At 35.6% G+C, this 26,197-nt stretch overlaps 1 protein-coding gene across 6 annotated transcripts in view; it reads left to right on the top strand.

Moving 5' to 3' along the window:
- Positions 1-13,860: 13,860 nt before the first annotated feature.
- Positions 13,861-26,197, top strand: part of Dgk (diacyl glycerol kinase 1) — a 410,387-nt gene continuing 398,050 nt past the window's right edge. For 5 of the 6 annotated variants that reach the window (XM_073990829.1, XM_073990828.1, XM_073990827.1 and 2 more), the window contains exons 1-2: positions 13,861-14,081; positions 25,562-25,888. The gene's annotated coding sequence lies outside the window, so the exon portion shown is untranslated. Of the gene's footprint in view, positions 14,082-14,581; positions 14,717-25,561; positions 25,889-26,197 lie in introns of those variants that run through there. The other variant, XM_073990825.1, reaches the window with a different exon arrangement.

The raw sequence follows: 26,197 nt of genomic DNA, 5'->3' as shown, positions 1-26,197 counted from the left end.
TCCTGCCAGATGGTGCTAACTAGCTGATGCATACACCTTATCAGCGCGTCGCCTCCGGTTTAAAACAGCTCGGCTGGTAAGCCATCGGCTCCTGGTGCTTTATTATTCTTTAGCCGGTTGATTGCTGTTTTTACCTCATCTTGGCCGCGCGGTATACATTCTATACCATCTTCTGGGATTGGATCTGTGGTATCATCATATTCGCTACTATTGGATACCAGCAGATTGGAGAAATGTTCCTTCCATATTCTGAGCACGCTATCTGTATCTGTTACCAGATTACCTTGCTGGTCTCCACAGGAGGATGTGCCTGTACCAAAGCCATCTGTTTGATGTTTCACTCTTTGGTAGAATTTTCGGACTTCATTCTGGCTCCTGTACATCTCGATTTTTTCACACTCCCGCTTTTCCATTTCTCTCTTTTTCTTGCGGAAAAGACGTTTCTCTTCTCTCCTTTTCTCCCGATATCTCTCTCGCGCGCTACGCGTTGCTACTGATTGTAAAGTATCTCTATATGCCGCATTTTTCTCTTCGGTAGCAACACGACACTACTGGTCATACCATAAATTCCTTTGTGGAAGTCTCTGGAATCCAAGTGTGGATTTTGCGGCTGTTTGCATGGAGTGGGCAATATGTTGCCATTGTGTTGTTATGTTATCGGGACAAGGAGGGCTCGCGTTAAGCAATTGGGCTAGTTGAGTGGAATATGCTGTGGCTATCTGTTGTGTTTGCAGCCTATCGATATCCAACTTCCGCGTTGTGTCTGTTCGTGCTTTATTTGCAACGTTTAGACGGGTACGTACCTTTGCTGCAACAAGGTAGTGGTCCGAATCAATGTTTGAGCCTCGGAACGATCGTACATCCAACACGCTCGATGAATGGTTCCATCTATCACAACATGATCAATTTGATTCATTGTTTTCTGATCTGGAGACAGCCAGGTGCCCTCATGAATATCGAGATGATTAAATCTGGTACTGCTAACTACCATGTTTTTTGCAGCTGCAAAGTCTATCAGCCTCATACCATTGTCAGATTTTTCACTGTGGAGACTGAATTTCCCGACTGTTGGGCCAAAGATATTCTCCTTTCCAATTTTGGCATTAAAATCGCCTAGAATGATTTTAATGTCATGGGCAGGGCAACGGTCATATGTTTCTTCTAAGCGCTCGTAAAATATATCTTTGGTCTGTTCGTCCTTTTCTTCAGTGGGAGCATGAGCGCAAATAAAGCTGATGTTGAAGAATTAAGCTTTTATTCGAATTGCAGCAAGTCATTCATTCACTGGGGTGAAGCTGGATACCAGATGTTTTAGTCTCCAACTAACTACGAATCCGCAACCAAACTCATGATTTGAATTATAAACAAATAAAAAAGTATCAGTCGGCTTTGCCGACAGAGATATACCCTCAGCCTGTGTATATTGAAACAATTTTTTTTTTTCCAAAATACGTATGTATTTAGGGGGTTCTAAAAATATTGGGCGTTTGAACAGACTAAAATGTTGATTAGGATTAAAGATCAAAAGTTTTGCGGAGGAGATACTAAAAGGAATGGATCGACATTGACCGTTATGGAAGTGGAACTCCAGTCACAACATATGGTGCCATAGGGGGTTTTTACACTCTTCGGGCTGTTTGCTCAAGAAGTATGGACTTGCCCCTAAAAAAACATTTACCATCGTAAATCAGGCAGCGAATACAAGTTGTTTCAACAAAAAACAAAGTGATTCGATATGAAGTCTTAAAGTGAACTTATCCGAAATTTTTTGTGGGACGTACCGGATGGAGTGGACATGTATAGTCCATATTTGAACCTGATCTATATCTGGTAGATATATTAGGATTTGTAAAGTATATACCACTTCGGCCGCTCCCTTCATGAGTTATCGTGCGCACAATTTTTCCGAAAATTTTTGAACTTTTGTGGGGGAGGTACCTGAAGGAGTGGACCGATATGGCTTATCTTCAAACTTAAACTATGTTTGGACAAAATATTACTAAGGCCATATTTTGGACCAAATCGGCACATCCGTTCGAGAGTTCTCTTGCGCTCCAACCACCTCACACGGTGTCATAGGGGTTTTTGTAACTTTCATGCTATTTTCTCAGGAAGTATTGACATGCCCCTGATGAAACTTGTACCGTCGTATGGAGGGTAGTGAATACTAATTGCTAAAACAAAAATCAAAGCGATTCGAGAGATGGCCCTAAACTGAACTTTTCCGAAATTTTGTGTGGGAGGTACCCGAAGGAGTGGACCTATTGAGACCATATTGAAACCTCATATAACTCTGGTAGAAAGTTTACGCTATACAAAGTATGGACCAAATCGGTCACTCCCTTCAAGAGTTATCGTGCGCACAAACTTTCCGAACATTTTCGAACTTTTGTGGGGGAGGTACCGGAAGGAGTGGACCGATGTAGCTCATCTTCGATCTTAAACTAAGTTTGGACATCCCTTCGAGAGTTATCGTGCGCTCCAGCCAGCAGGACAGACAGACAGACGGACGGATATGGCTAGATCGACTCCAAATTGTCTGAAACACATTTCGTCCAAACATACTTGGGGTCTAAAGCCATTATTTCGATGAGGCACATTTTCATCGTATCAAAGTGTATATCAGGAATATTGTCAATTATTTCATATTCCATTTCAGAAAAAAATGATAAATTTTTTTTCGCGCTACATCAACGATTTTTGATATGTAGGTTAAGAAAAAGATTCCCAGTACGAATCTGGTCGCGAGCCAATTTTTGGTTGTTGCGGACAAAAGTTATGGCGCTTTTATTTCGCTTTTTAAGAAAGAAAATATTATAAAAACGCTAATTATTTTAATGAGCACAATTGTTACAAAAAAGTTCTCTCGAAGTGACTTCAGCGAGTAGATTGCATAATACCTGCAAAATGTTACACAGAATTCGCGGAATGTACATAAAATTGCTAAATTATTGAATAAAAGTCTACTTTTTTCAAAATTAAGGCCCATTTAGTGGTCATATAATTACATAAAAAATTGTTGTGGATCCAAACTTCACGGCGTATCAAATGAGACTGCAATCATACAGATTGGTGTTATAGTTTGGATGTTACAGCCAAAATAAGCACATATTTTGGTCAAAAAATAATTTTTTGTTTGAAAAAATATTTTTTCACATGCATTATGTAGTAGAAAATATTGTAAAAATTTATAGGAATACTTCCTTCATTTTGCTTAAATCTCTCAACAAAATAGACGGATTTTGCTTTATTGGCATTCATATTAAAGCTTTTCCATTAGGGAAGCTAATTGGGTTGATGAGGATATATGTCAAAGCTTTGAAATTGAAATAGAGGTCAAATAACCCATTTTTATTTATATGCATTTTAAAATACGTGTAAATCGCGTAATTTTCAAAATCATTTTGTCCGCATGTGATTTTCGTGTACAGCAAGACCACATCTGTTAATTTGTATACATTTTTCGAAATTTAATTTGGAGGCTAAGATGTAGCATCAGCTGCATCTTAGCAATAAAATAACTATAAAATATCGCTAATTTGCGCGAAGTGCATACAATTTTTGTCCGCATCCGATTTCAATGTCCACCATGAAAATCTACATCGATATATATCTATTTCAAGGCGATCAATTAAGAACCTTGGATGTAACATCACACACTATTTTTTGGGATAAAATGAATGTAGCTCCCTTATCAGTGAAGTTTTCAAAACTCTGTTTCCGCTAAAACGAAGATGCTGTATTAGTTGTTTCATTGCAGTGGAAACGAACCGCAGAAAACGCGATAAAATACGCGATATTTCAAAAAACAATTCTGGTGATTTTTCTACTTTGGACTTTCTTGTAACTCGCGTTTTAGTGGACGGATTTTCACGGGGAATGATTTATTAGATCCGGAACGTAAAAAAATAAAATGTGCAATCAAGTACGAGGAAATCGAATGACAATTGTAAAAATTAGGCCCGAAAAATATGATTTTTAGAAAAATTTTTGCACAAAATTTCCGTTTTTGGATGCAGATTTCTATGAATCTGTGTAGACTACATTCACGACACATATATCAAATAACTCAGAATCGCGAGTTCTACAATCTTATATACGATTTTTTATAAAACCTGTTTGCGGAATGAAATTAGAAGAAAATGTCAAAAAACACTGTAAAACTGGCTTCAAAATGTCAGCATCATTTAATGGTAGAAGCAGTTCAAATTTTGAAAAGTAATACATTACAGAGATGATCCTTATTTAGTTTGCTTCTACTTTTACTTTGACGGGGAAATCGAGAGAAGTGTGGTTTACTCACAAATCGAGAGAAAAAAAAAGACATGGTGGCTTCAACCCATTTTAACCAATTTTTTAACATAAATATAGCCACAGCTTCCACACAAATTATCTTTTAAGGCCAATATTTTTTGCCACGTCCAACAACATTTCATTTTATCCAAAAATATTTAATTTGTATAATATAGAACCACAAGTCGCGTATTCTAAAAGGGTAAACCTTGGTTTCAGCTATGTTAAATTTTCAAAAATATTGGTGATATACCCTCCTTAGCCTAAAGGCTGAGGATATAAAAATAGTTTGGTGTATGGAGGTACATAGTTACATATATGGGCAAAAAACTGTAAAATTGAGTTGTATATTTTAAAAAAATCAAACAAATTTTTTGATGCTACAACAGTGTTATTTGGTACATAGATAATGAAAAAAATCGTCATTCCAAATATATTTTTGTTAATAAACTCGACCGTTGCGCGCAAATGATATGACCGTTTTAATTTTAATATTTAGAAAAAATCCTAAAATAATCGTGATATAAAAATCTGTTATATCTTATTACTTTTAATTGAATTTTTTAGTTTCAATAGATTCGCGAAAAATCAAATTTATTACAAAATTGTACTTATTTGCAAATATATTTTGGAAATATGTATAAGCGCTTATACTTACAAAAAATATGTAAAAAAATACAACAGCATCCAGACATTGTGAGAAATAAAATGAAGCCAATGGCGTTAAGGTCGGAGCTATTATGTTCATGTTATTTGCAAAAATGCGAAGAAAATATGAGGAAAAAATAAAATTTATATTATTCGAATTTTGTTGTTTTATGATTTTAAAGGAAAAGTTGAAAAAAAAATGTTATGGCCTGTTTCTCTAAGACGATTCGAATTCAAATTCGTTCGAATTACTACCAAACTTCTTTTGTTGTAGGAAATGTTTTTTTTTTTTATTGAAAATAAAAGCAATTCAAATATTTTTCAAAAAACAGAAGTTTGGTAGTAGTTCGAACGAATTTGTATTCGATTCGTCTTAGTGAAACAGACCATTAGAGTTCTTTCCCTTTATCGTCAAAATTTCGTGCAATAGTGAATATATTCCGTTGCAACCAATTTTTGCTTTATATTTTACGTATTGGCGAAAGTGTTTAGATCATTATATGAAATCACAATTAAAATAAAGTAAAAAGTAAATATTACAACTTTTGAAGCGCACAGAAACCGCGTAGTAGTGGAAATGACGTTATCCGCATCCGATTTTCGAAAACAGCGAATCAATCCCTTTTATTTGATATACACTTTGTGAAATTCTATTTGGTGACCACGATGTAACATCTGTTGCATATTAGGGTGTAAAAAACAGTAAAATCGCTATGATTTTCACGAAGTACATTACTATTTTATGCACATCCGATTTCAATGATCTTACTTAGCTGGCCCATTACAGAACATTTGTTCCATAGACCGAACTAATTAAAGATCTTCAATTATCTCTGTTTAGTGCTTCGCTTTTTGGAATAACGCGCTTTGTCATCTCTTCATCCACTTGTTTGCGCCATGCGGCCCGAATTTATAGCCTTTTTAGCGGGTTCATCATCGCTGCATCTCGATACGTTTAACTATACTGATGTCGTTGTATAGCTGACACAGCTCGTAGTTCATGCGACGCACAGTGGTTCAGAATCGTTTTTTTCCTGGTCAAAATTCTGTAACTTTTGAACGGATAGAGATATATTCATAATTCTTTCTTTGTTAGACAGATAACACAATCAGCTTTCAAACGAATTATAAGCGGTCACGTTCGGTTTGGTAGTTGCAGAGAAATTCAAGGTCAAATTTAAACATTTTTAATTTTTTTAGCTATTTTTCATCAAAATATGAGTGTTTTTGTGGTTTTTATATCTTCCTATGTATTAAATATGGTCAAACACAAACAAATAAACAAAATAATTACCAAAAAAACTAAAAAACAATTCGAAAAAATTTCGAAAAAATTTTTTTTTCAAAAATTTGTAAAAAAAAAATTTACAAAAATAAATTTAAATTTTTTCAAAAATTAAAAAATTCTCCTTCGGTTTTAATAAAACTTATATAACTCGTATAAAAACTCATATACTCAAAAAAGTTGTAATTTGTGCCAAAAAACTGTAATTCATATGGAAACAGTATAGAAAAACACAAATTTTTACCCATGTAATTTCAATAAATTGAAAAAGTGTTAAACGGACGGAACGGGACGGGTACAAAAGTATATATGGGCTGGAAGAGGAGACTTTCGGGCATTTTTCTGTGAAAACAGAACTTTGTTCCATGTTGTTCCACAAAAGTTCTAGTCCACTAAATTTGGAATATCATAAAATTTAGTACCTGAGGAAAAATAAAAGAGATCATGTTGTGTAAACGCTACGGTAATTTAGAAAAACGATTTTTATAGGCCAAAATCCTACCCAGCAAAAAAAGTCCTCCCAAAATCATGGGTTTTGTAAGGGATTTTTGGTAGCCGTAACTACTTGCAAACCCCCTTTCTTCCCCATTATTTTTACAAGGGCATGTCGCACTCAGTTTGCGACTAGTTATTCTGTGGCCACTAGATGTTGAAAAGTAAGGTAAAAAAATATATTTAATTTCGTCACACTTCTTACTTTTATTTTACTTTATTTTATATCGCTCGCTGTGCGAGTTGAACACACGAACCCTCTGATTTCTAGCCAAAGACACTGCATACTGTGCCACGCACACGAACATTAAGGATTGCTTAAGAACTTAAATGTGCAGTGCACCACGAACTGTTATTTTTTAATATAAAAAAAACTCGCGTGCCGACAGTGAGCGTTGAACACACAACCCTAGGATTTATAGTCGGACACACACTCACTGTGCCACCGTCCTCATTACTTAGTGAGGAGCAAAGTAAGTAGGTTTGCCTTGTAATTTTTTTAAGAAGTATCCAATTACTTTTCAGATTACTTGTAATGCGAAAAGAAGTTTGTTAACATTACTTTGTAATGGGTTACGTAATGACTAATGGATCCGAATTTTTGCTGGGTACCTACCTTACAAAAAACAAAAAAAAAAACAATGAACACAATAACTGTTATAGTTTCAGCAAAATAGCTTCGTCTTTCTCCAGAAATTTTCAAAAATTACGTATTTCCCAAAAATTGGGAAAATGTTCGTTTTTAGCTGCACGCCACGCCCACACCTTCCAATATTTGGGCCTAATTTTATGGTTTCCTTAGTTTCAATATGTTTACTATCGAATCTCATATAGAAATTAAATATCTTTGACAAAACAAAATTTTGATTTTTGGCCAGGAAAGTCGATTCCTGAACCATTGTGCGACGTCGATATTCACCGTTAACGCAGATTGGTCCGTAGATCTTTCGAAGAATTTTTCTCTCAAACACGCCAAGCACTGCCTTATCAGCTTGCACAAGTACAGAGGCTTCGGAACCATACATCAGCACGGGTAGTATCAGTGTTTTGTAAAGAGTTATTTTTGTTTGACGAGTTGTGGCTTTGTTTTTGAAGTGCTTACTTAAGCCAATGTAGCATCTGTTGGCCAATACAATTCTTCTGTCTATTTCACGACTGATGTCGTTTGTTGTGTTTACTGCGGTGCCGAGGTATACGAAGTCTTTTAATACCTCAAAATTATAGGAACCAACTTCAACAGTTGGTCCGAGCTCAATGGACGCATGGAGCGTTGACACCATTAGCTTGGTATTCTCTCCGTTTACCGCCAGACCCATCTATATCATCAGCATAAGCAAGTAACATGTTGGTATTGGTGTAGATTGTGTCACTTCTTTTGACGTTAGCCTCTCATATAACCTTTTCTAGCAGGATGTTGAAAAGATCACACGAAAGGCTGTCTCCTTGCCTGAAATGGTACAAAACTCTTCGGAGAGGTTCTTTCCTATTTTAACTGTGGATCTTGTGTCAATTAGAGTCATTTTACAAAGCCGAATGAGATTTGCGGGGATACCAAATTCAGACATGGCTTGGAATACCTTCGAACGTAGCGGGCTGTCGAAGACTGCTTTATAATCGACAAAAAGGTGGTAGGTGTCGATCTGCATCTCTTGGGTCTTCTCCAGGATTTGCCGCAGGGTAAATATCTCGATTGTGGACTTGCCAGGTCTAAAGCAGCATTGGTAAGGTCCAATTATTTCGTTGACCATGGGCTTTAGTCGTTCGCATAATATCCCTGACACTTTTTGTATAGCATGTTTCGATATAGCCTTCTTATAAAGGAACCTCCCGAATTTTGGCATTTTCAAGGTTTTAGATACATTTTTTTGTCTGAGCTATTCGTTATTTGACACGAAATTTCTACACCAAAAACTGTAAACATAGGTCCACGTTAAATATAGTCTCCATGTATTTAGCTACATTTTTGACTGAACTATTTGTAATTTGACAAATGAAATTCCCAGTTGTCACAATACTTCACCACCAAAACTTGTATACATGAGTCTACACTTTGATGTAGCCCCCACTTTTAATGGAAGTGCCTGATTGAAGACGTTTTTATACCCTCAGCCTTTAGGCTAGAAAGGGTTTATACACTTTGATACGACCAAAAATGTGCCTCATCGGAATAACGGTTTTAGATCCCAAGTATGTTTGGACTAAATTCGTTTCAGACAATTTAGAGTTGATTTAGCTATGTCCGTCCGTCTGGCTGGCTGGTGCGCACGATAAATCTCGAACGGATCAACCGATTCAAACCAAACTCTTGTAGGGAGCAAACGATTTGGTTCAAACATTGCAAATCGTATTATTACTTCCAGATATAGATCGGGTTCGAATATGGACTATAACGGTCCACTCCTTCGGGTACCTCCCACACAAAATTCGGATAAACTGAAGTTTAAGAGCTCCTCTCGGATCGTTTTGAAATTTTTTTCAGTAGGTTGTCCTTGCAGCTCCCTTTTTGACGTTACAATTTCTTTCTTACGCAAGTCCATACTTCCTGAGATTTTGGCCTAAAAGCTCCAAGAAACCTGACAGTACCAACCAAAATGGCAAACCCGCAACATAATTCTAGCAGAGAGTTTCTTATTGGTGCAGACTTTGCACATCATATTATTTCATCCAGTCATGTATCAGGTTGGAGTATGGACTATATCGATGCACTGCTTCGGGTACCTTCCACAAAAACTTCGAAAAAGTTGAAGTTTAAGAACTTTTCTCGCATCGTTTTGATTCTTTATTCAGTAAGTTGTTCTAGCGGCCTCATTTACAACTGTACAATATTTTTCCGGAGTAAGTTAATACTTCCTGAGATAATGGCCCAAAAGCTTAAAATCCCTGCCGGCACACACTAAAATGGCTATTGTGCAAGATAACTCTAAAACTTTTTTAAAGATTTCTTCCAAACATAGTTTAACGTAATTTAAGATTTCCGGCCCTTATGTAGAAATTTGGTACATTTTATATAATCGGCATAATGATTGTGTTTGGGTTGGTTTTGTTGTTCTTTTTTTGTCAGTGGCTAAGGGTATATTTCCGTCTGCATAGCTGACTGATACTTTTTTACTTGTTGTATACATTTTCTGACCTAATTTAGGCATTTGGGGTATCCGTGGTCGAAAAACTTCTTCACCTAAAATTGTGGATTGAAAAAAAACTAACTTTCCATTTTAGTTCAAAATATTTTACGGTGGATGGTATAAAAATTCGGCAGGCCGAACTTAATGATTTTTTACCTGTTTGGATCCTATATCACGGTGCTCTTGAATCAAATTTAAATGGAAGGTGCTTACACCTGGGAAGTTTTTGCGGATTCTGAATCTACAATTTTCAAAGATGAGAAAAATCAATAAACAAAAAAAAAAAATCGCCGGAGCGTTTTTTAAAGAAATCGCCATTCCAGTTGACATTTTTAGGGGTTGTTTAGGTTTTCACGATTTTGCTTAGAAACCGCAAGTCCTATCTAGATAAGATTGAAGAAAATCTATGAAAATTCTTTATAAGATTGACCTTTACGGTATTTTCGTAGGTTTTACCATTTTTGAGATATTGAAGTTCAAATTGGGACAATGCAGTGACTGTATCGCCTCCTTATAAAACAATGTCAGGAAGGGTGCGCCTTAACTAACTTTTAATGAAAACCGCTTACACAGTGGAAGCTTTTGTGAATTCTGAAACAGCAATGTTCATAGATGAGAAAAATCCAAAAACAAGAAAAAATCGCTGTAGGGATTTTTAAATAAATCGCGGTCAAAATTCACATTTTTAGGTGTTTTTTCATGTTTCACGATTTTGCTTGGAAACCGCAAGAAATGGAAACCAATCGAAATGGAGCTAAATAAAATGTTGTAGCTGTGAAAATTCTCTACAGGACTGAAGTTTATGATTTGTTCTCAGGCTGTACCATTTTTGAGATAAAGAAGCTCAGTTTACATTTTTAGTTTTTTTTTTGTTGGGGTTTCGCGATTTTGCTTGAATGCGGCAAGTCATATTGGCATGGGACCTGAGAAAATCTTATAGCTGTGAAAATTCTCTACAAGACTGGCTTATGTAATTTTTCCTAGGTTGTACCATTTTTTTTAGAAATATAAGTTTAAGTTGGGAAATTGCTGTCATGACATTGTTTTATAAGGAGACGATACAGAATTGAATTTGAATTGTCCCAATTTCAACTTCTATATATCAAAAGTTGTAAAATCTACAAAAATATCATTAAGGTCAATCTTGTAGAGAATTTTGATAGCTACAACATTTTCTTTATTCTGATGTCGATAGGACTTACGGTTCCCAAGCAAATTCGCAAAAACCTAAACAACCCCTAAAAATGTCAACTTGAATGTCGATTTATTTAGAAAGAGCTCCGGCAATTTTTTTTGTTTTTTGATTTTTCTCATCTATGAACATTGTAGTTTCAGAATCCGCAAAAACTTCTCAGGTGTAAGCACTTTCCATTTAAATTTGATTTAAGAGCACCGTGTTTTTTTTCAAAATTTTGGGTGTATGAACCGACAAGAGTATGGATAGGATTAAGGCTCAAAAGTTTGCAGGATCCAAAGGATCCTCGAACAGACCCTTAACCACACAAAAATGTGGGTGGTACCACAAGGATTGGGCAGATAGAGCATAGAATTTGAACATAAACTAAGTTTCGACAATATTTAGAGATCCAAAGTTTGGACCAAATCCGTTGCTACGCCTATGAGATATCGCGCGTACCATTTTAGCGAATATTTTCGAACTTTTGTGGGGGAGGTAACGGAAAAAGTGGACCTATAAGCACCACATTCGATCTAATATTCGAAGAAAATATACAAAGTGTGGACGAACGCAGTATTCGGTTTTTACATCTTTCGGGCTGTTTTCTCAAGAAGTATGGATTTGCCCCTGAAAAAATTTTACTGACGTAATTGAGGCAGCGAATGCAAGCTGCTTAAAGTGAATTTATCCAAAATTTTGTGTGGGAGGTACCCGAAGAAGTGGACAAATATAGTCCATATTCGAACCAGATCTATATCTGGTAGATATATATTAGGATGAGTAAAGTATAGACCAAATCGGTCACTCCCATCATGAGTTATTGTGCGCACAATTTTTCCGAAAATTTTTGAACTTTAGTGGGGGAGGTACCTGAAGGACTGGACTGCTATGGCTTATCTTCGAACTTAAACTAAGTTTGCACACGTTATTACGAAGGCCACATTTTGGACCGAATCGGGAGATCCGTTCGAGAGTTATCTCGCGCTCCAACCACTACACGCGGTGTTTTCTACCCTTCATGCTACTTTCTCAGGAAGTCCATACTTCGCCTGATGAAACTTGTACTGTCGTATGGGGGGCAGTGAATACAAGTTGTAACAACAAAAATCAAAGCGATTCGAGAGCAGGTCCTATATTGAACTTTTCCGAAATTTTATGTGGGAGGAACCCGAAAGAGTGGACCGATTGAGTCCATATAGGAACCAATGGACCAAATCGGTTACTTCCTTCAAGAACTTTTGTGGGGGAGGTACCGCAAGGAGTGGACCGATATAAACCATCTTCGCAATTATACTATGTTTGGACAAAATATTGGGAAAGCAAAATTTTGGACCGAATCGGTTGATCCGTTCGTGAGTTATCGTGCGCTCCAGCCAGCCAGACAGACGGACATGGCTGAATCAACTCCAAATTGTCTGAAACACATTTGTCCAAACATACTTGGGGTCTAAAACCATTATTTCGATGAGGCACATTTTGTCCAAGTGAAAGTGTATATACCCTCGTTAGCATAAATGCTGGGGGTATAAAAATTGGTAACATAGGTCCAGGTTTTGGTGCAGCCCGCATTTAACGGCTCCTCCTGAAATTCGGTATTTTGAGGGTTTTAGCCACATTTGTTGAGTGAACTACCTGTTATTTGACATTTGCGGTTCCCTGCAGCCACGACACTTCTCCACCAAAAAATTGTCAACATAAGTCCATGTATTGGCATAACCCACTTATAACTGCAGATCCCGATTTTAGGTGTTTTGAGGCTTTTAGCTAAAGTTTGGGCTGAACTACCTGTTATCTGGCGTTCATTTGAGACTCCCAGTGGTCACAAAACTTCTTCATCACAAGCTGTCAACATGGGTCAACTTTGATATATCCCTCACATAACGGTAACTCCAGATTTTCAGTATTTTGAGGATTTTAGTTACAATTTTTAAAGAAGCTAGCTGTGATTTTGCATTTGAGGTTCTTAAAGGACACAAAACTTCTCCACCAAAAATTGTGAATATAGGAACACACTTTGATATAGCCCCAATACATATAAAAGTACTGCCCAATTGGAGACATTTTAGATACATTTTCTGACCCAACTTAGGCATTTGCGGTATCCGAGGCCGAAAAATATATCTACCTAAAATTGTGGACAGGAAAGGAAAATAAATATTTCATTTTAGTTCAGGGTATTTTACGGTGCAGGGTATAGAAAGCTCAGCCCGGCCGAACTTAGCGATTTTTGACTTGTTTGGATCCTATATTGTTTCTATTATACATTAATGCTTTGTTCCAAATCGTCCTGGAAAGTAATTTTATGCAGACCAAATTGTTAATACCCAGCACTCATATTGTGGTTCAGTATCTAACAACGTTTGGTCGTTTGTTGGCCAAAATAATGATGGCCCAATGCCCCATATTAATGGTAAAACCAAATTTGCTACAAATCATTCATCATGCCATGATAAAGTGTGTGGAAAATTGACTTTTCTCTTTTCCACACAAAGATAAAAGAGAAAATGTATGATTTTCTCTTTGATAAATAATTGTTTCAGATAAGAGAATATCTCTCTCACCTTATCTACTATTGTTGTTATTGTTGACTACACAGCTGTTTTGCGTCTGCAAAAGAATGTACATATGTGCGAATGATTGCCTTTTGGAGGGTTGACAAATGGGATGGATAGATGCTCTTGCTTGCTTGCTTCGTATTCGTACTACTAACTTGGTGGTACGGGTGGTCATGGAAAGCACCATATCTACTGCTTCTGCTGCTGTATGAAAGAGCAAAGAAATTCTGCTGCTTTGGGGGTTTTGGCGAAAAGTTTATAAAAGCATTTGTTCACATGGAAAATATTTCAGTTTCATTGGAGCAGCCGGCGTTAAAACACGAAATAGAAAAAACGAAGCAAAAAAAAAATAAGAAGAAAACCTGAAAATAGAAAATTTAATACATACACACAAACACACGCGTAGGAAATATTTAAAAGAAAAACAACAAAACACCCTCACTTTAGTGGCAGAGTGGCACAACAGTAGCCGCAACAACAACAACAACAAAAAGATTTTCAAATATAAAGTAAAAAAAAATATGAAAGATTAGAATCGAAAACAAAAACAACTAAAACTAGACATAAGAAGAAAAATCATCATCAACATCATCGTTATAATCGTCATCATTATCTTTATCATCATCAACACAATTGTTGTTGAATATGAAAGATTAGAATCGAAAACAAAAACAACTAAAACTAGACATAAGAAGAAAAATCATCATCAACATCATCGTTATAATCGTCATCATTATCTTTATCATCATCAACACAATTGTTGTTGTCACAGAGCTCGTTGTCGTTGTCGCCGTCCGTCGTCGAAGTCTTCGTTAACGTGGTTTTTATTGTTGTTGTAAAAGATAAAATATCCAAACAATACCAACAAATAATTGTCGGTCGTCTCCCAACAAATGCTTTAAAATTAAAAAAGGGGAGGCAAAGTGAACAAAAATAACTTTAATAAAAAAATCATAATAAACGAGCGAAGCAAAAAAAAAAATATTTTAAAAATAAACAAAAGATAACAAAATTATGTGAAGTGTGTTTGAAAAAAGAAAAAAATATAAAAATAAATAATTTATATAAAATATATCACGTTTATAAAAAATATTTAAAGCAACTGGAATTAAGCAGTAACAACAGAAATAAATAATAACTACAAGTAAAATTACCCTTCAAATCACGACCTTACATCCCCCTGCGATCCCCTTTTTAGTCACCAAAACGTTCATTGTGATAAGACTAGGCTTATCTCCAGAATCGAGAATACCAACAGACCTCTGCATCAACAACAATAACAACAACATTTGGTGTTTTGCCTTTGGCCTTCTTCTTGTTGTTTTGTGGTGTTTGTTTGGCTTTTAAGGAGGGAGGCTGCAGTGCCATACGCCCGCCCGCCATCCTAATGCTATAACATTTTGTCTCCCGAGTTTTTGTTGTTTCTATTTCTCCACACAACTTTTGTTCTTTGCATGGTGCCAGTGTCTGTCTATAATTTCGGTATTTTTTTTCTTGATTTTGTTGTGTGTGGGTGTGAGTAAAAAGTGTCTTTATTTGATTTGTTTTTTAATCATCGAATATATTTTAAAAAGAAAAAAATGGAAAACGGAATTGCCAATTCCACTAGACGAAGTACAAAGTGGTTGTATTAGCGGCATAAACGAAACGGGAAAATGTAACAAAGTGACCATATCCTTCAATATAACTTTTATATGAATAACATGATTTTGTTTAAATGTCAAACGGAAATTAAATGTTTTCAATGCATGTTTGTAAGAATGTGTTTGACAAAAAATCAGTGATATCTCCGTTGAATGAATCAAAGAAAAATTATTTGTCATATTGTCAGTTGAAGCAATGCAATTACAAATGCGACAGATGTGTTCTATTTATCAAATTATAACAAAAAAATAAACATTTTACTATACAAAAAATTACATACTTCATGGGCTGATAAGTCTTGGTATATCTTACCAGAAAATATATATGGAATAATATGAATTTAAAAAATGATTAAATATAAGAACTCGGGAGCTATTGGTGACATTTTTTACAAAAGTTATGTTGTGATATTGCTTAGATTTAATTTAAATTTTTTAACCGTAAATTGTGGACACCCTTTAGGTGCTCTCGAACCATGAAAAAGGAACATCGTACTGTGTGTCGACATAACAACATTATGTAGCGACCGGACGGGGAGAAGAATCTGACTTCATTTAGGAACTTTTAATATTTTATTACCACAGTTCTGGTTGGAGAATCTCCTTTTACCCAGGGAATTGTGTTGTTCCTCCGTGGGAAAAATGGATGAGGTTCGAAAGTAGAATACGCCGCACAGTGGTTCTATTTTTTACCCGACTTTTGAACGGATATAGATATTTTAACATTTTTTTCCATTGTTCGACAGGAAACATATTAAACTTTACATCAATTAAGAGGTTTACATCTAGTCCAATCTTGCAGCTCAAAAACATCATTCTTAACAAGTGAGCAAAGGCTATAGTCGCGACAGGGCCGACTATGTGATACCCTACACCACTACCCATGTGCATAAGATTGTCACTGGTAAACATTTCTTTTAGGGAATATTACTTGACTACCACCAAACTCAATATGGTCATTCCTCTCTGGGAGCCCCATTAGCCCCGACCAATTTATTCATTTTTTTTTAATCACGCTACAGATTACAAGAAATGGGAAAATTGGATACATTAGCGACTATTGTGATATCTCCCTTGTTATCTCAAAATTTCGTGACGATCCGATCATAATTGCAACCTGTAGCGTGATTACAAAAAAATTTAAAAACGAAAAAATAACCGACTATTGCCTTGCAGCGTTGTAAAGGTCTGATTTTCTACTTTCATAGCCAGGCGTTGCATTTGGAAGGTCCCCGAACAAAGCACGATGGGGCCAATGGCAGGTTTTTGAGGCAAAAAGTCATTTTTTCAAGTCAGCGATTGAAATCAAATAATAACGGAATTATATTCTTAACACTTTCAAACCTCCAAAACCAAAAAATTACAATCTGGCAACGACCCACGGCGACATGCCAAGCTGTCAAAGATGTCATAATTATGATTCCGTTTATTTCTGACATTCAGTCGTAGTTAAACAATTTAAGTATTTTGGCGCCAAAACTTGATCTGTTGATATTATCTATTTTTTTAAAAATGGAAAATACGGGTAATCTTATGTAAACTAAGATTATTATTAAAAGTGTAAATGTAATATTAGATGTGGTCAATAATTTGTTGTGTCAGTAAGTGATGGTTTTTGATGTAGTCTGTGGTATCGTCCATGTGTTCTTTGGAGTAGAACTTTCGGCTTCAGGGTGCTTTGTCGTAAAAATATGTATCTGGTAAAAGGTGACAATGTCGGCTAACAGATTTTGAAAAGAATTTTTGCGTATACTTGCGAATAAAAAAATTATCAACTTCCAGATTTCGTAAAACTTAAAAATTTGGATATTTTTAATTTTTGGTTGGAAAATCAGCGAAAACCTAAACACCTTATAGAATGGATTTCTGCAAAATTTAATCGAGATGTCAAAGACAACTTCATGACGGAAGTTAAAAAGCAAATTTATAATATTTGGGCACACCTTAACCAAAAATGGATAAAAAAGTGGAGGTCAAAAAGTCGTGTATTACAATTTGAAAGCTTATGGCTAGCTAGCGACACAGTATTTACGCTAGAGCAAGGTAATGATAAAAAGAAGAGAGGGCGCCCTAATGTGGATTATAGTGAAGGAAGAAAAATTGCTTCGGAAGTCTGCTATGAACACGGCAACAATACCAAACCCTTGATTCATGCCACCTCTGTTTCGTCCAATATGTCAAAAGAAAAATATTTAAACTATGTTCTCAAGGAAGTTCGGTATCAACCAACTAAATTGAGAAAACAATTAACTTCGACAGAGAAAATTTATGAACGATATATCCAAATCTGAACCGATTTCAATATGATGTCTCAATAATGTTTTTAGACCAAATTCCGTCACACACTTTAAATTTCATCACAATTGGACATATATGGCGTGATTGCTGCACGAAATACCTAAAATCGGGTGAAAATATATATGGGAACTATATCCAAATCTGAACAGATTTCGATATAATTTGTCATACTTTTTTTCTAGACGTAATTTCTTCAAACATTTTTAATTTCATCGAAATTGGACAGAATTTGCGTGTTTGTCGCACCAAATACCTAAAATCGGGTGAAAATATATATGAGAGCTATATCCAAATCTGAACCGATTTCAATATAATTTAGCAAACATATTTCTAGACCAAATCCTGTCACACCTTTCAAATTTCTTCGAAATTGGACAGAAATTGCGTGTTTGTTGCACGAAATACCTCAAATCTGGCGCAAATATATAAGGGAGCTATATCCAAATCTGAACCGATTTCAAAATAACTTAGCAAACTTATTTCCAGTCCAAATTCCACCACATATTCCAAATATCATCATAATTGGACAGAATTTTCGTGTTTGGTCCATCAATTACTCGAAATCGGGCGAACATATATATGAGAGCTATATCTATATATGAACCGATATCAACCAAATTTGGCATATTAGCTTCTAGGCCGATTATAAACATCTGCACGAAATTTTGAAGGTCTAGCTTGTCCCTGTGATTTTTTGCCTCAAAAACATATCATCGGCCCCATCGTGCAAAGTTGAGATTCGATTACCGACTACTGCGATATCTCCATTGTTTGACCATATATGAAAACCTACTTTACATCGTTGTAAGTGTGATATTTTCTTCTTTCATTGTCAGGTTTTGCTTTTGGCATACCCTTTATAGAAGCTAAGATATTCGGTTTGGAAAAAAACGTTTACTTTTTTATTACAGTTTAACTTGCTTTGGTCCGTTTAGTTCAAATCTGGTAAATCATTTTTAACACAGTTGCAGTTGACCAATCGAACTGAAACTTTGCACAATTTTCAGATTTAGATGTCAATACATGAATATGGAATCAAAACCAATATTGGTCCATTTTATAGTGTTTTAACGGTATTTTTTTTTAATTGCATTTCAAATCTGGTAAATCATTTTTAACACAGTTGCAGTTGACCAATCGAACTGAAACTTTGCACACTTTTCAGATTTCGATGACAATACATGAATATGAAATCAAAACCAATATTGGTCCATTTCTACCATTTTACAGTGTTTTATTTAAATTGCATTTCAAATCTGGTAACTCAATTTTGACACAGTTGCAGTTGACCAGTCGAACTGAAACTTTACACACTTTTCAGATTTGGATGACAATACATGAATATGGGCCCAATTTTTTCTACAGCCCCCATATAGCGGTACCACCCTATTTCAGGTATTTTGAAGATTTTATCTTCATTTTTGCCCGCATTAGCTGTCATTTGGCATTTCCAACGATACAGACATTTCCCCACCAAAAATTGTGGTACCACCCGATTTCAAGTATTATGAGGATTTTATCTTCATTTTGAGGCCGAATTGGCTGTAACTTGGCATTTCGAGTCCCCGATGGTACAGAAACTTCCCCACAAAAAATTATGGACATAAGTCCAGGTTTTGGTATAGCCTTTATATAGACATTTTAAAGTTTTTATCTAAATTTTCGTCCTAAATTGACTATAATTTTGTTCTCAGTGGTCAAAAAATGTATTTACTAAAAAGTTAAAAATAAAATATAATTTAAAAAAATTTAGTTTCAGTGTTTTATTTAGAAATGCACTTAAAACTAGGAAATAATTTGTCGCTTAGCCTCAATAAATATATTCTTTCTCATGATGGAATCGCTCAAATAAAACGCATGCATTTAAATTATAAATGGTGGCAAAATTAAACGGCAAGCGTTTTATTTGAGAGATTACATCATGAGAAAGAATACCCAGCAAAATTTGACGGAAGGGGTTCTTTTCGATGACGTGATTTCATGTCATCTTTTGCATTGGTTCAAAGGAAGTCGTGAAAGATCCGATCTTTTCATTAGGATTTGAACCAATGCAAAGGAAGTCGTGAAAGATCCGATCTTTTCATCAGCATTTGTACCCATTCCATCGATCCAATAGAGATGATGTTTGTGTTTTTATTTACACACCTGTTTATTTTCATATTGGTATGTTCCAGTACTGCAAAAATCTACTAATTTTTACTATTTTTTCCGATAATATAAAGGAAAATTGTTATCGTAGTAAAAATAAGTAGATTCTTGCAGTTTCTGGAACAGACCAAAGTTGTTAGAACTGTCGTCGTGATGTTGTCTTACATTTCCTGCATATCAAACAACTAAAACTTCTAAACAATTGGTATTATATGAAGTCCCAACCATCGAGCTAAAAATAGAATCGGACTGCACACATTGCTATTTTAAAAGTTCCCTTGTCTGTTCTAAATCTGACATAGAATGAAATCAATCAAATCTCGCTTCTTGGAATTTGAAAAAAAGTCCGAAACGAAAAGGAACAAGAATCTGAAAATAAAGAAGAAACTACTTTTGGAAAGAAACAATTAAAAATAAAATAATAAGGCATAAATGGTATTTTCCATAAAAAAGTCTCTCCACCCCGTTCGTTACATTTTGTTCTTAGAGATCCCTAAAGCAAGCCGGGTTGTAGATCCCTACATATTTCCGTCACTAAACAAAAGAGTATAAATTACCAAAATGTTGTTATAAAATAACAAAATTATAAAATAAAAGTAATTTACTAAAAAAAAAATACTTAAAGGAGTGCATTTGGAGTCCATGTCGAAATCTGAACTGGTGATGGGAAGATAATTGAAAAAACCTTTTGTAAGATGAAAGAATATCAGTTGCGGAGAACGGAGGAAGTAATCTTTTGCGTTGCAGCGGTGGTGATTACATTGCAATTTTGGATGTAAACTTTCGAAAAACTAAACTGATAAATTAATTGTAGCTATTTCATGAATTCGTTTGAATTAATAAAGAGTTTTGTTTTTCATGAAAACCATATTTCAATACAGCATTTCCATTTTCCAAACAAGACATGAAAATTTCATGCCAAGGGGTTGGTGAAAATGACATGCCAAAGCATTGGTTAAAACGACATGTCAAAGCATGGGTGAAAATGACGTGTCAAAGCATTGGTGAAAATGACATGTCAAATCATTAGTGGAAATGACATGCCAAAGCATTGGTGGAAATGACATGCTTAGGATCCAGAAAAGAACGTCATCTTTTGGGGTCCACGCTCATATAAAATTCATCGATGAAGATGCTAAAAAGATGACATGCTAGATCACTTGCACCCATGATTGAATGTCATCTTTGGCATCGAACATTTTGCTGGGTATATTTATTGAGGCTAAGCGACAAATTATTTCCTAGTTTTAAGTGCATTTCTAAATAAAACACTGAAACTTAATTTTTTTAAATTATATTTTATCTATATATATAAAAATGGTGTAAAAAATGTATAGTAATTCATAAAATGAGAACGGCTAGGCCGATTTCTGTAAAATTTTGGAAAATCTCTCTGGAAAAGTCGGAAAATTGGAAAAATCGAAAATTGAGTTTTTGTATGAAATTTTATTCCTTAATAGCGAGACGAAGTTCGCCGGGTCCGCTAGTTTTATATAAGTTTTTGGCCCATTCCGACCCCTGAATATTATCTGGCCATCATCAAAATCAGTAGTCTCCATCGTTATTCGTCGTTATAGGTATGCCGTTAGGTATGGCTCTCATTGACAACTAAACGATTTTGTTGCGTTTTCGTGGTCGTTTTGTGCATTTACCCTGTTATTGTTCAGAAAAATGCTATATTTTGTTTTTTATATATTCGTTACAGAATATACAAAAACACAAAACACAGTTTTTTCTGATCAAACAGGGGTAAATGTCAAAAATATCTATGAAAAGACTACAAAATCGATTAGATGTCAATGAGAGCCATACCTAAAATTTTCTGATCGACATTTCGAAGCTGAAAAACGTCATCTTGTGGTACTTTTTTTAGTGGCTCTTAAAATAAAAGACGAAACGGACATTGAAGGAAGCGAGTTAGAAGGTCGAAGTGTTCTACGAAAATAATCCTCATTCGATTTGACTGAAGGCATGTCATCTCAAAAATAAGCTAAAGCAACAGTGAACCAAGATATAACGCTAATTCCTGATGGCATACAGGGTCTCCAGCAAAATATTCATCACGCCATAACTCGAAAGTTCGAGTCACGGCGTATCTGTTCTTCGGGGTTCTTAATATACTCGCCAAGGACATCCATCCCCAAAAGGTATTTTCTCTTCCCCAAAATTTGTGTTCACAGTGTTTTTGTCCAAACTTAGTTTAAGCTCGAAGATGGGTTAGGTCAACTCTTTCCAGTACCTCCCCCACAAAAGTTCGAAAATGTTCGGAATATTTATGCGCACGATAACTCTTGAAGGGAGTAACCGATTCTGCCAGACTTAGATGAGGTTTTAATATGGACTCAATCGGTCCACTCCTGCGGGTACCTTCCACACACAATTTCGGAAAAGTTCACTTTAGGACCTGCACTCGAATCGCTTTGATTTTTGTTGTAACAACTTGTATGCAATGGCCCCCATAAGACGGTACAAGTTTTATCAGCTGCAAGTCCATACCTCCTGAGAAAATAGCCTCAAAGGTGCAAAAAACCCCTATGACACCGTGTATAGTGTTTGGAGCGTAAGATAACTCTCGAACGGATCTGCCGATTTGGTTCAAAATTTGGCCCTCGTAATATTGTGTACAAACTTAGTTTAAGTACGAAGGTAAGCCTTTTCTTCCTACTCCTTCGGGAACCTCCCCCACAAAAGTTCAAAAATGTTCGGAAAATTGTGCGCACGATTACCCTTGAAGATAGTGACCGATTTGGTCCATACTTTACGCGTTCTAATATATCTACAAAATATAAATCAGGTTCAAATATGGTCCACTCCTTCATGTACCTCCCACACAAAATTTCGGATAAGTTAACTTTAAAATCTGCTCTCGAATCTCTTTGGTTTTTATTGAAGCAGCTACATTCGCTGCCTCAATTACGACGGTAAAAGTTTTTCAGGGGAATGTCCATACTTCTTGAGAAAACAGCCCGGAAGGTGTAAAAAATGTAGTGGCTGGCACAATATGTAGTGGCTGGAGAGCACGATAACTCTCGGATCAACGGATTTGGTCCAAAATTTGCCTTCGTCATATTTGGTCCAATATTAGTTTCAGTTCGAAGATGAGCAATACCGGCCCACAACTTCCGGTAATTCCCCCAATATTTAAAAATGTCACTAAAATGATATGCACGATATGTCTTGAACGGGCCAACCAATTTGGTCCAAACTTTGGATCTACTAATATTTTGTCTAAACTTAGTTCATCTCGGCCCACATCGGTCCTCTCCTTGGGGTACCTCCCCCAAAAAGATCAACATTAGTGTCTAAGTGCAGTTTAGGATCTGTTCGAAGATCCTTAGGAAATGTATACTGATGCTGCTCGTTGTGGTCCTGTTTACAGTCATATTATGCTGTCTGTGAACAAGTCCATGCTTTCTGTCCGTAGATGCAAATTTCAATTCACATAGGCTGAGGGTATATCTCTGTCAGCAAAGCCGACTGAGCCATTTTTACTTGTTTTTGTGAATAAAAGGACCAAAAATTAAAAAAATCGCTAGTTCAAAGACAAGATTTTGATGTACCTAATAAATACCGAAAAATTTATGATGATCAGTTCAGCCATTTTCGAGCTACAGTGGATATCGACTTCAAAAGTGCTATTTCGAGAAAAACTGTCCCGTTTGACTTGAAAATAAGGGCTACTAGATAATTTTCTGGCCTAATAACGGAAACGCTAATAGTTATCATTAAAAATGGGGTTTCAAAGTATTCTCCAGCATGATATATAGCTTTCCCATGTGCTCAAACCAAATATTGAATCACTTTGTCCACTCCAATTGAGACGCCTCCAAAACATGGTTATGAAACACAGCATCTTCTAGCGACAAAAACTGTTTAAGCCATTTAAGATCACTCATATTTTCTTGATGAGTGGGAATAAAACTAAGTCATTGGGTGCCAAGTCAGGTCTTTTCGGCAAATGACCAATCAATTCCACGTGATTGCCCATCAAAAAGGCTCAGGATTGAACCATTATGTCAGCGCTCGCATTTATATGCTGTACGATGATTCACCTTCTCTTGTTCGTTTTTGAAATTTTTCTGAAGACTCCAGGCAAAAAAATTTGGTACCACTCAGATTTGACCGTCCTACGATACTCAAGTGGAGCCGTCGCCATATGACCAGTTTTGCCGAAGAAACAGGCTATCATCAGTTTTGAAGTGCTGCATCCCCGAACAAATTTTGTTGAATTTGGTTAGCCTTCTAAGACCCACAAGGTTGATTGCTGTTTTATTTCGGGCTCATCAGACACCTGTAATGATTTCTTTCTTGAAGCACCGAGATCGTATGGTTTCAAAATTTCTTTGCTCTCTTGAAGGGAGTGACCGATGTAATCTATACTTTGCACATCCTAATATATCTAGCAGATATAGATCAGGTTCGAATATGGACTATATTTGTCTACTCCTGCTGGTACCTCCCACACAAAATTTCGGAAAAGTACAGTTTAGGAATGTTCTCGAATCACTTAGATTTTTGTTGAAGAGATTTGCACTCGCTACCTCCATTACGACGGTAAAAGTTTTTTTCAGGGGCAAGTCCATATTTCTTGGGAAAACAGGCCGAAAGGTATAAAAAACCTCTATGGCACTATATGAGGCTGTGGGAGAGCACGATAACTCTCGAGCTGTTCAACCGATTTGGTCTAACATTTGGTCTTCGTCATATTATATCCAAACTTAGTTCCATGGGGCAATACCGGTCCACAACTTCCGGTACTTCTCCCCAATATTTAAAACATTTCACTAAAATGCTAGAATGATATCACTTGAATGGGGCAACCAATTTGGTCCAAACTTTGGATCTCCAAATATTTTGTCAAAATTTAGTTAAACTTCTAAAATGGCCTATATCGGTCCTCCCTAAGGGTTCAAATAAAGTTACGATTCATAATCGCTCATTCCTAGGATATGGCATAGCCAACGCAATCGTTGCATCTCGATACGTTTAACTTTGCTGATGGCGTTGTATAGCGGATACAGCTCGTGGTTGATACGACGTCGATATTCACCGTCAACGCAGATTGGTCCGTAGGTCTTTCGAAGAGTTTTTCTCTCAAACACACCGAGCAATGCCTTGTCTGCTTGCGCAAGTACCCAGGCTTCGGAACCATACATTAGCACGGGTAGTATCAGTGTCTTGTAAAGTGTTATTTTTGCCTGACAAGATGTGTCTTCCTTTTGGTTACTTCATTTTTTTTTAATACAGAGTTCTGTAAAAAAATAAAAAAAATCTTAATGATATTAAATATTGTCTGCATATTTTTAAGACTTTTGAAGTTTTTTTTTTTATTTTGTTCCATTTAATGTTGATTTTGTCCAAACTCTGAATGTATCATTATGTCCAACATAACATTGTTCGATCGCAGGGATATGACGATGAGATTCAAGCACTGAGCTTAAAAGCAACAGAGCTTAGAGCAATACTTTTTGATATCAGAGAAGTCTGGTCTTAAACAATTTTCATGGGAAAGAATTGTGTGGGTCAAGACTTTTCAGCCAATGTACTCGTATTTAATGCATACAACTCAAAATCATAATGTAAAGCAACAAAAGAGTCAAAAATCCAAAACAGTAACAAAAATAAATAAAACACAACTCAGAAAGCATAACACAACATTTATGCATACGTCATTACATGCAATTAAGTACTCAAGTGTGTGTTTCCACGATTTTGTGCCATAATTTTAGATTCAAGTGTGCGCGAAAGTGTTTGCGTCCGGTTGTTTAAATTTATTTACAATTTCACGTGGTTTTTGTTTTTACGCTGTTTCCTCGCAGTAGTTGTTGTTTTTTTTTTTTCTCTTCAAAAAATCACAATATTTTTCATTAAAAAGTGTGTTCTATTGTTCGTTTTTGCAGTGTGTTTTGTATTTTCAAAACAATAAAAATTTATGTAATAAAAAGAAAATAAAAATAAATATTTACAAACAATAACCGCCAAAATCAGCTTAAGAAAAACACAAAAATAAAGAGAAAACAAAACAGCAAAACAATAGTCATAAATTTACAAATGCAGCAGCAGCATCGTCATCAGCACCATCAGCACCATCAACAAAAACAACAAAATTAAAATATCAACGTCATCAGCATCATCACATCCAAAACACATTTTATTGTGGAAAATTTACAACCCTCCTCCTTCAGCATTTTGGTGGCAAACTTCTATCAACAATAAAAATACAACAGGTAAATTATAGTTTTTTTTGTTTTAATGAAAAACAATGTTTTTGTAATTGTAAATTATAAGAAAATGGAAAGAAAATTATGGAAAATAGACAATGTTAGATTAAAAGACATGGTGAATTATTTAAAAATTAAAATATATTTTGTATAGAACAAATTGCAACGACAGTGAAAATATGTTTTGTTTTGCAGTCGAAGTATTGAACTTGAACAGGTCTTAAAGTGAACTTATACGAAATTTTGTGTGATAGGTACCCGAAGGAGTGGACAAATATAGTCCATATTCGAATCTGATCTATATCTGGTAAATAT

This window comes from Musca autumnalis, unplaced genomic scaffold (genome assembly GCF_047663935.1).
Source record: "Musca autumnalis isolate F117 unplaced genomic scaffold, ASM4766393v1 scaffold_5, whole genome shotgun sequence".
Lineage (NCBI taxonomy): Eukaryota > Metazoa > Arthropoda > Insecta > Diptera > Muscidae > Musca > Musca autumnalis.
The sequence above is the reverse complement of the archived record's forward strand: the minus strand, read 5'-3'. Positions and strand labels throughout refer to the sequence as shown.